A 9527-nucleotide genomic window follows, 5' to 3' on the forward strand; every position below is an offset into this window, starting at 1 on the left:
ATGTTTGAGCAAGTTCCTTGCTCTTTTGTAGAGTAGTTAGCTTTCCTGAAAAGATTGGCGTTAAGCTATGAACTCTGATGGAATTAGCTTTGATTTAAATATTGACATTATCTTTTCAACATGTTCCTTTCAAACAGCAAGGAAACATGTTGACGAGGATGGGTTTCAAAACAACACATGCCGAGCACAATGGAGTAGCAGTTCATCACCTTAACCACTCAGCCACCTTGTCATCTTTAGCTAGATGGCTTGCTATTTTGTAGTGCAGTTAGAAAGCTTTCTTGAAAAGATTGGAGGTGAGCTATAAACTCTGATGGAATTAGCTTTGATTTAAATACTGACATTATCTTTTCAACATGTGGCTTGCAGACACCAAAGGAGTGCGTCAACAAGGATTTGTTTCAAACCCACATGAGCAGAGCACAATGGATTAGCAAACTTTCGCTTTACCACTCGGCCACCTCTTCGTGTTTAGATGATTTTCTTGCTATTTTGTGATGTAGTTAGATAGCTTTTCTGAATAGATTAAAGGTAAAGCATAACTTCTGATGTAATTACCTGTGTGTCTATTAGCAAACTATCGCCTTAACCACCTCATCATGTTTTGGTTAGTTTTTTTTTTTTTTTTTTTTGGCTATTTTGTGGTGTTTTTTTAATAGATTGCAGGTAAGGCATAAACTCTGATGGAATTAGCTTTGATTTAAATATTGACATTATCTTTTCAACATGTTGCTTTCAGACACCAAAGGAGTGCGTCAATGAGGATTGGTATCGAACACACACGTGCAGGGTACAGTGGATTAACAAACTATTGCCTTAACCACTCGGCCACTGTCGTTTAATATTGAAGTCTCTTTCCCTCTATGCAAGAAAACTCTCGAAGTCAGGAGTTCCAGATGTCAACGGTTAGGCTTTATTGAGCAAAACAACAAAACCTGAGATGCCAGCTGTCCATCTGACTCTCTCATTCCAAACTTTCATCTTTATACACTTCTGTTATCATGAAGTACCTCATAAGCACACCTCTCTTGTCATTTTAGCCAATGGTCGTGCTTTTCCACTTTTTCTGTCCGCCACCATTATTTCACAGACCCTCCAGCTTCTTTTTAATGGTGGCATTCTGGCAGTCAGTCTATTTTTATAAAAAGAACTTTTAAATTCATTTATTATGAAAGTATACATTTTATGTAAACATAATAGAGTAGTTTAAGTGTAATAACTTGACTGCTGGCTGTGCCATCCAGTGCTTGAGGAATGCTTTCTCTGCTTTGTACCATTGTGTTTGTCACAGCTGAGTGCACGTCACAGCATAAGCACTTAGGCCTAACAGCCTCCTATTCTTTTTCCTGGATTACATAATGGCCAGACTATTCTACATAAGTACCTTTTCTATGTTTGATATATAAAAATATACTATATATTCCTCCCTTTGAGACTTCTCAAAGTCTCACCTCTATTGCCCTTACCCAGAATGCAACCTCACAAGTCGGTATCCTTCATTCCTGCCAAGTGACCAATGTAGGTCACACATTCTTCTAACAATGACTTCTCTTATGGATCTGCACTCCGGAGGAGAAATAAGACCAAACATCTGCCCCCACATTTGGCTAGGAGGAAGTAAAAGATCTCATCTCCCTAACTAAATCTTTCTTGGGGGTAACACAAATCATCAACAAATCGACTTCCTGTATAAAAGCCTGTGTGTGCAGATTTAGCCTTGCATTATGTAGAGTACATCAGTGATATGACTTATTTCAGTAGGTTAACATACTTCAGTGATTAAATAATATCAGCAGTTTACTCAGCATATGATATGTCCCACGGTGCCAGAGGAACTCACAGACATTTCCGGTAGCCTTGAGTGCTATCTGGTGGTGGTGGAGCAGACAGCGGGTTTTTAAACCACCAGTTGAGTCTTGCCCTTGCTGCTAAGCACTGAGGTGCTCGTCGATCCTTTCTTCATTTTGTGATGTTTTATCCTCTGGCCCTCCAGTGGTAATTCCAGTGTTTTTCAAAGTTTAAACATGCATACTATATTTCATTCAACAGCAATTTACTTGGTTAATAGTACCTTCAGAAATGATTCAAACAATAAATGATACTTTTAAAATATTCAAAAAGTACAGATAATTCTTATCCTTCCCTTTTAACTTGGTTGCGTTACCTCATGACACAGATAATGACCTGCTCCATACATACCTTCATCGTCCCCTTTCATTTACTTTATTAAACAACAAACATCGTTTTAAAAGAAATAATAACTTCAGGAAAGGGCATATGCCAAAATAATAAACATTACACCCTCTATCTTCCTGCCTACTCTATCCATTCTAAAGTACTACCTAATTTTGCATAAAAGAAAATACAATGAGTATGCTGACTCCTTTGCTATCCAAAAACAATACAAATTTGAAAATAAAGAGTCAAAAATAAAAGGCTCCCCTTCCCTACCACTTTTTTTTCCCTACCAAGTTTTACATTATTTCGTCCAGTTCATCCAGTCCAGGACCTATGGGACACACGGTGGCCCCAATGTCAATTCCAGATGGCTTTACAGACACATTGATCATCTGTTTGGCTGCAGCACTGGCCAGCATTGATCTGAAGAGAGGCACAACACAACAAAACAACAACACAAAAATAACAATAGCTACAGCTATTATTATTCTCACTTTTTTAAGCCATTCTTTCCAGGATCCAAATAGCTTGTCAAACCAGTTTCCAATATGTTGGTCTCTTGCTGCATATTCAGCCACCTCTTCCCTTAGACCTTTCAGCTTCTTCACTGCTTCAGTAAATGATCCATCAGGAGCTGTATTATTTGGGATATAAGTGCAACAGTCAGCTCCAAACATTACACACACACACACACACACACACACACACACACACACACACACACACACCTCCTTTTTCCGCCAACAGCCAATTTAGTCTATTTTGCCGTGTAAGTTTGCATGTAGCATCTAGCTGTTCTCCTAAGGCCTTCAATGCTTCATCAGTGTAATTAATGAATCTTTGCTGATTGTAATAAATGTAATTAATCCATTCTGTATTCTTATTAACTGGTATCCATACAAATATAGACTCAAAGCCTGATTTGACTTCATCTCTAGCTTTAATTTTATGTGGTATTCCTCTCGGTTGACCAATTGCATCTAAATATACATTAGGGTCTGGCTGGTATGCTCTCTTTGCTCTATATTCTTTATGTGCAATCTCTCTTGATCCTTTTGGAGTTTCAGATTTCTTTGGGTCCCATGTTAACATCGTTATTTCTTGCACTAGCCTTACTCTGGTACATATTCCTTTCCACCCTTTGTTTAATATAGCCCACAATCGTTTTCCTGCACAAATCCAAAAGTAGTCTGCTATTGCTACTGTTTGTTCCTCATATGTTTTTATCACAGGAGAGACCAAAGTTTGGTTTTCACAATCTACAAGGCATCCTTCCACAGATTTATCCATACATCTTGGGGCTTCTATTACTGTAAAACTGTCCTTCACTGTGGCTGTTGCCAATATCATTCTGTTAATTATAACCTTTTGCTTGATCATCATATATTTGTCCCAGTTGCACAGTTGCCTTGAAATTTTCCCACATTAGCCTCTCCAATGGATTTATTAAAACACTCATATTCAAGCCTGGGATTTATGACATATTTTAAAGGATTTTCTCTTTTTCTCGCATCTATTCGAATGTCTAAACGTTTACATTCATCTCCCCAAACTTCCTTACTGTAATATTCTTGAAATTCTGGATGCCCTAAGATTGCCAAACACTCGGCTGGGCAGAAGGATATTTTTTCTTTTAGCACAGTTTTGTGAGTAATATTGGGCACGATGCATATAATCATATTGGTTGGGCACTACTGTAAGCTTGATCAGAGGCGATGGTGAACATAACACGCAATTAGACATTCCTGATTGTTTTGCTGTATGCTCTGCCCACTTGATCCAATCATTATGGTATGCATTCTCCAGTAATCTTTCATTTTCCAATAATGGGTCTACTTCATAGTCTGTATCATTATAGATGTCATAGGAGGTCCCTAGTGGCAATTTTATAGACCTCTTTTTAATGGATTTATTTACTTGAGTACCTCACGTCGAATCAGTAGCATTATGGAGAACATTCGGGAGACCACTCAAGGGCTGAGAAGTCAGTTGTGAGAGACTGTATTTAGATATCCTGAATAGATTACAGGTAATGCATAAACTCTGATGGAATCAGCTTTGATTTAAATATTGACATTATCTTTTCAACATGTTCCTTTCAAACAGCAAGGAAACGCGTAGACGAGGATGGGTTTCAAAACAACACATTCAGAGCACGATGGATTAGCAGTTCATTGCCTTAACCACTCAGCCACCTCATCATGTTTAGATGAATGTTTGGCTATTTTGTAGTCTAGCTAGATAGCTTTCCTGAATAGATTGCAGGTAATGCATAAACTCTGATGGAATTAGCTTTGATTAAAATATTGACATTATCTTTTCAAGATGTTCCTTTCAAACAGCAAGGAAACACGTTGAGGAGGATGGGTTTCAAAACCACACGTGCAGCGCAAAATGGATTTCAAAGCCACACAAGAGGAGCGCAACGGATTTGCAGTCCATCACCTAAACCGATTGGCCTCTTTTAGAAAGATGACTTGCTATTTTGTAGTCTAGTTAGATAGCTCTCTTGAAAAGGACACAGCTAATGCACAAACTCGACGAGGATGGGATTCGAACCCACGCGTGCAGAGCACAATGGATTAGCAGTCCACAATGGATTAGCAGTCCATCGCCTTAACCACTCGGCCACCTCATCATGTTTGAGCAAGTTCCTTGCTCTTTTGTAGAGTAGTTAGCTTTCCTGAAAAGATTGGCGTTAAGCTATGAACTCTGATGGAATTAGCTTTGATTTAAATATTGACATTATCTTTTCAACATGTTCCTTTCAAACAGCAAGGAAACATGTTGACGAGGATGGGTTTCAAAACAACACATGCCGAGCACAATGGATTAGCAGTTCATCACCTTAACCACTCAGCCACCTTGTCATCTTTAGTTAGATGGCTTGCTATTTTGTAGTGCAGTTAGAAAGCTTTCTTGAAAAGATTGGAGGTGAGCTATAAACTCTGATGGAATTAGCTTTGATTTAAATACTGACATTATCTTTTCAACATGTGGCTTGCAGACACCAAAGGAGTGCGTCAACAAGGATTTGTTTCAAACCCACATGAGCAGAGCACAATGGATTAGCAAACTTTCGCTTTACCACTCGGCCACCTCTTCGTGTTTAGATGATTTTCTTGCTATTTTGTGATGTAGTTAGATAGCTTTTCTGAATAGATTAAAGGTAAAGCATAACTTCTGATGTAATTACCTGTGTGTCTATTAGCAAACTATCGCCTTAACCACCTCATCATGTTTTGGTTAGTTTTTTTTTTTTTTTTTTGGCTATTTTGTGGTGTTTTTTTAATAGATTGCAGGTAAGGCATAAACTCTGATGGAATTAGCTTTGATTTAAATATTGACATTATCTTTTCAACATGTTGCTTTCAGACACCAAAGGAGTGCGTCAATGAGGATCGGTATCGAACACACACGTGCAGGGTACAGTGGATTAGCAAACTATTGCCTTAACCACTCGGCCACTGTCGTTTAATATTGAAGTCTCTTTCCCTCTATGCAAGAAAACTCTCGAAGTCAGGAGTTCCAGATGTCAACGGTTAGGCTTTATTGAGCAAAACAACAAAACCTGAGATGCCAGCTGTCCATCTGACTCTCTCATTCCAAACTTTCATCTTTATACACTTCTGTTATCATGAAGTACCTCATAAGCACACCTCTCTTGTCATTTTAGCCAATGGTCGTGCTTTTCCACTTTTTCTGTCCGCCACCATTATTTCACAGACCCTCCAGCTTCTTTTTAATGGTGGCATTCTGGCAGTCAGTCTATTTTTATAAAAAGAACTTTTAAATTCATTTATTATGAAAGTATACATTTTATGTAAACATAATAGAGTAGTTTAAGTGTAATAACTTGACTGCTGGCTGTGCCATCCAGTGCTTGAGGAATGCTTTCTCTGCTTTGTACCATTGTGTTTGTCACAGCTGAGTGCACGTCACAGCATAAGCACTTAGGCCTAACAGCCTCCTATTCTTTTTCCTGGATTACATAATGCCCAGACTATTCTACATAAGTACCTTTTCTATGTTTGATATATAAAAATATACTATATATTCCTCCCTTTGAGACTTCTCAAAGTCTCACCTCTATTGCCCTTACCCAGAATGCAACCTCACAAGTCGGTATCCTTCATTCCTGCCAAGTGACCAATGTAGGTCACACATTCTTCTAACAATGACTTCTCTTATGGATCTGCACTCCGGAGGAGAAATAAGACCAAACATCTGCCCCCACATTTGGCTAGGAGGAAGTAAAAGATCTCATCTCCCTAACTAAATCTTTCTTGGGGGTAACACAAATCATCAACAAATCGACTTCCTGTATAAAAGCCTGTGTGTGCAGATTTAGCCTTGCATTATGTAGAGTACATCAGTGATATGACTTATTTCAGTAGGTTAACATACTTCAGTGATTAAATAATATCAGCAGTTTACTCAGCATATGATATGTCCCACGGTGCCAGAGGAACTCACAGACATTTCCGGTAGCCTTGAGTGCTATCTGGTGGTGGTGGAGCAGACAGCGGGTTTTTAAACCACCAGTTGAGTCTTGCCCTTGCTGCTAAGCACTGAGGTGCTCGTCGATCCTTTCTTCATTTTGTGATGTTTTATCCTCTGGCCCTCCAGTGGTAATTCCAGTGTTTTTCAAAGTTTAAACATGCATACTATATTTCATTCAACAGCAATTTACTTGGTTAATAGTACCTTCAGAAATGATTCAAACAATAAATGATACTTTTAAAATATTCAAAAAGTACAGATAATTCTTATCCTTCCCTTTTAACTTGGTTGCGTTACCTCATGACACAGATAATGACCTGCTCCATACATACCTTCATCGTCCCCTTTCATTTACTTTATTAAACAACAAACATCGTTTTAAAAGAAATAATAACTTCAGGAAAGGGCATATGCCAAAATAATAAACATTACACCCTCTATCTTCCTGCCTACTCTATCCATTCTAAAGTACTACCTAATTTTGCATAAAAGAAAATACAATGAGTATGCTGACTCCTTTGCTATCCAAAAACAATACAAATTTGAAAATAAAGAGTCAAAAATAAAAGGCTCCCCTTCCCTACCACTTTTTTTCCCTACCAAGTTTTACATTATTTCGTCCAGTTCATCCAGTCCAGGACCTATGGGACACACGGTGGCCCCAATGTCAATTCCAGATGGCTTTACAGACACATTGATCATCTGTTTGGCTGCAGCACTGGCCAGCATTGATCTGAAGAGAGGCACAACACAACAAAACAACAACACAAAAATAACAATAGCTACAGCTATTATTATTCTCACTTTTTTAAGCCATTCTTTCCAGGATCCAAATAGCTTGTCAAACCAGTTTCCAATATGTTGGTCTCTTGCTGCATATTCAGCCACCTCTTCCCTTAGACCTTTCAGCTTCTTCACTGCTTCAGTAAATGATCCATCAGGAGCTGTATTATTTGGGATATAAGTGCAACAGTCAGCTCCAAACATTACACACACACACACACACACACACACACACACACACACACACACACACCTCCTTTTTCCGCCAACAGCCAATTTAGTCTATTTTGCCGTGTAAGTTTGCATGTAGCATCTAGCTGTTCTCCTAAGGCCTTCAATGCTTCATCAGTGTAATTAATGAATCTTTGCTGATTGTAATAAATGTAATTAATCCATTCTGTATTCTTATTAACTGGTATCCATACAAATATAGACTCAAAGCCTGATTTGACTTCATCTCTAGCTTTAATTTTATGTGGTATTCCTCTCGGTTGACCAATTGCATCTAAATATACATTAGGGTCTGGCTGGTATGCTCTCTTTGCTCTATATTCTTTATGTGCAATCTCTCTTGATCCTTTTGGAGTTTCAGATTTCTTTGGGTCCCATGTTAACATCGTTATTTCTTGCACTAGCCTTACTCTGGTACATATTCCTTTCCACCCTTTGTTTAATATAGCCCACAATCGTTTTCCTGCACAAATCCAAAAGTAGTCTGCTATTGCTACTGTTTGTTCCTCATATGTTTTTATCACAGGAGAGACCAAAGTTTGGTTTTCACAATCTACAAGGCATCCTTCCACAGATTTATCCATACATCTTGGGGCTTCTATTACTGTAAAACTGTCCTTCACTGTGGCTGTTGCCAATATCATTCTGTTAATTATAACCTTTTGCTTGATCATCATATATTTGTCCCAGTTGCACAGTTGCCTTGAAATTTTCCCACATTAGCCTCTCCAATGGATTTATTAAAACACTCATATTCAAGCCTGGGATTTATGACATATTTTAAAGGATTTTCTCTTTTTCTCGCATCTATTCGAATGTCTAAACGTTTACATTCATCTCCCCAAACTTCCTTACTGTAATATTCTTGAAATTCTGGATGCCCTAAGATTGCCAAACACTCGGCTGGGCAGAAGGATATTTTTTCTTTTAGCACAGTTTTGTGAGTAATATTGGGCACGATGCATATAATCATATTGGTTGGGCACTACTGTAAGCTTGATCAGAGGCGATGGTGAACATAACACGCAATTAGACATTCCTGATTGTTTTGCTGTATGCTCTGCCCACTTGATCCAATCATTATGGTATGCATTCTCCAGTAATCTTTCATTTTCCAATAATGGGTCTACTTCATAGTCTGTATCATTATAGATGTCATAGGAGGTCCCTAGTGGCAATTTTATAGACCTCTTTTTAATGGATTTATTTACTTGAGTACCTCACGTCGAATCAGTAGCATTATGGAGAACATTCGGGAGACCACTCAAGGGCTGAGAAGTCAGTTGTGAGAGACTGTATTTAGATATCCTGAATAGATTACAGGTAATGCATAAACTCTGATGGAATCAGCTTTGATTTAAATATTGACATTATCTTTTCAACATGTTCCTTTCAAACAGCAAGGAAACGCGTAGACGAGGATGGGTTTCAAAACAACACATTCAGAGCACGATGGATTAGCAGTTCATTGCCTTAACCACTCAGCCACCTCATCATGTTTAGATGAATGTTTGGCTATTTTGTAGTCTAGCTAGATAGCTTTCCTGAATAGATTGCAGGTAATGCATAAACTCTGATGGAATTAGCTTTGATTAAAATATTGACATTATCTTTTCAAGATGTTCCTTTCAAACAGCAAGGAAACACGTTGAGGAGGATGGGTTTCAAAACCACACGTGCAGCGCAAAATGGATTTCAAAGCCACACAAGAGGAGCGCAACGGATTTGCAGTCCATCACCTAAACCGATTGGCCTCTTTTAGAAAGATGACTTGCTATTTTGTAGTCTAGTTAGATAGCTCTCTTGAAAAGGACACAGCTAATGCACAAACT

At 38.4% G+C, this 9527-nt stretch overlaps 1 non-coding gene across 1 annotated transcript; it reads right to left on the reverse strand.

Moving 5' to 3' along the window:
* Positions 1 to 4716: 4716 nt before the first annotated feature.
* Positions 4717 to 4816, reverse strand: trnas-gcu (transfer RNA serine (anticodon GCU)). Its single transcript is given in 2 exon segments — positions 4717 to 4761; positions 4780 to 4816. It is a non-coding gene; the product is annotated as a tRNA-Ser (tRNA).
* Positions 4817 to 9527: the final 4711 nt, after the last annotated feature.

The sequence above is a fragment of the Myxocyprinus asiaticus genome, chromosome 48 (genome assembly GCF_019703515.2).
Source record: "Myxocyprinus asiaticus isolate MX2 ecotype Aquarium Trade chromosome 48, UBuf_Myxa_2, whole genome shotgun sequence".
Lineage (NCBI taxonomy): Eukaryota > Metazoa > Chordata > Actinopteri > Cypriniformes > Catostomidae > Myxocyprinus > Myxocyprinus asiaticus.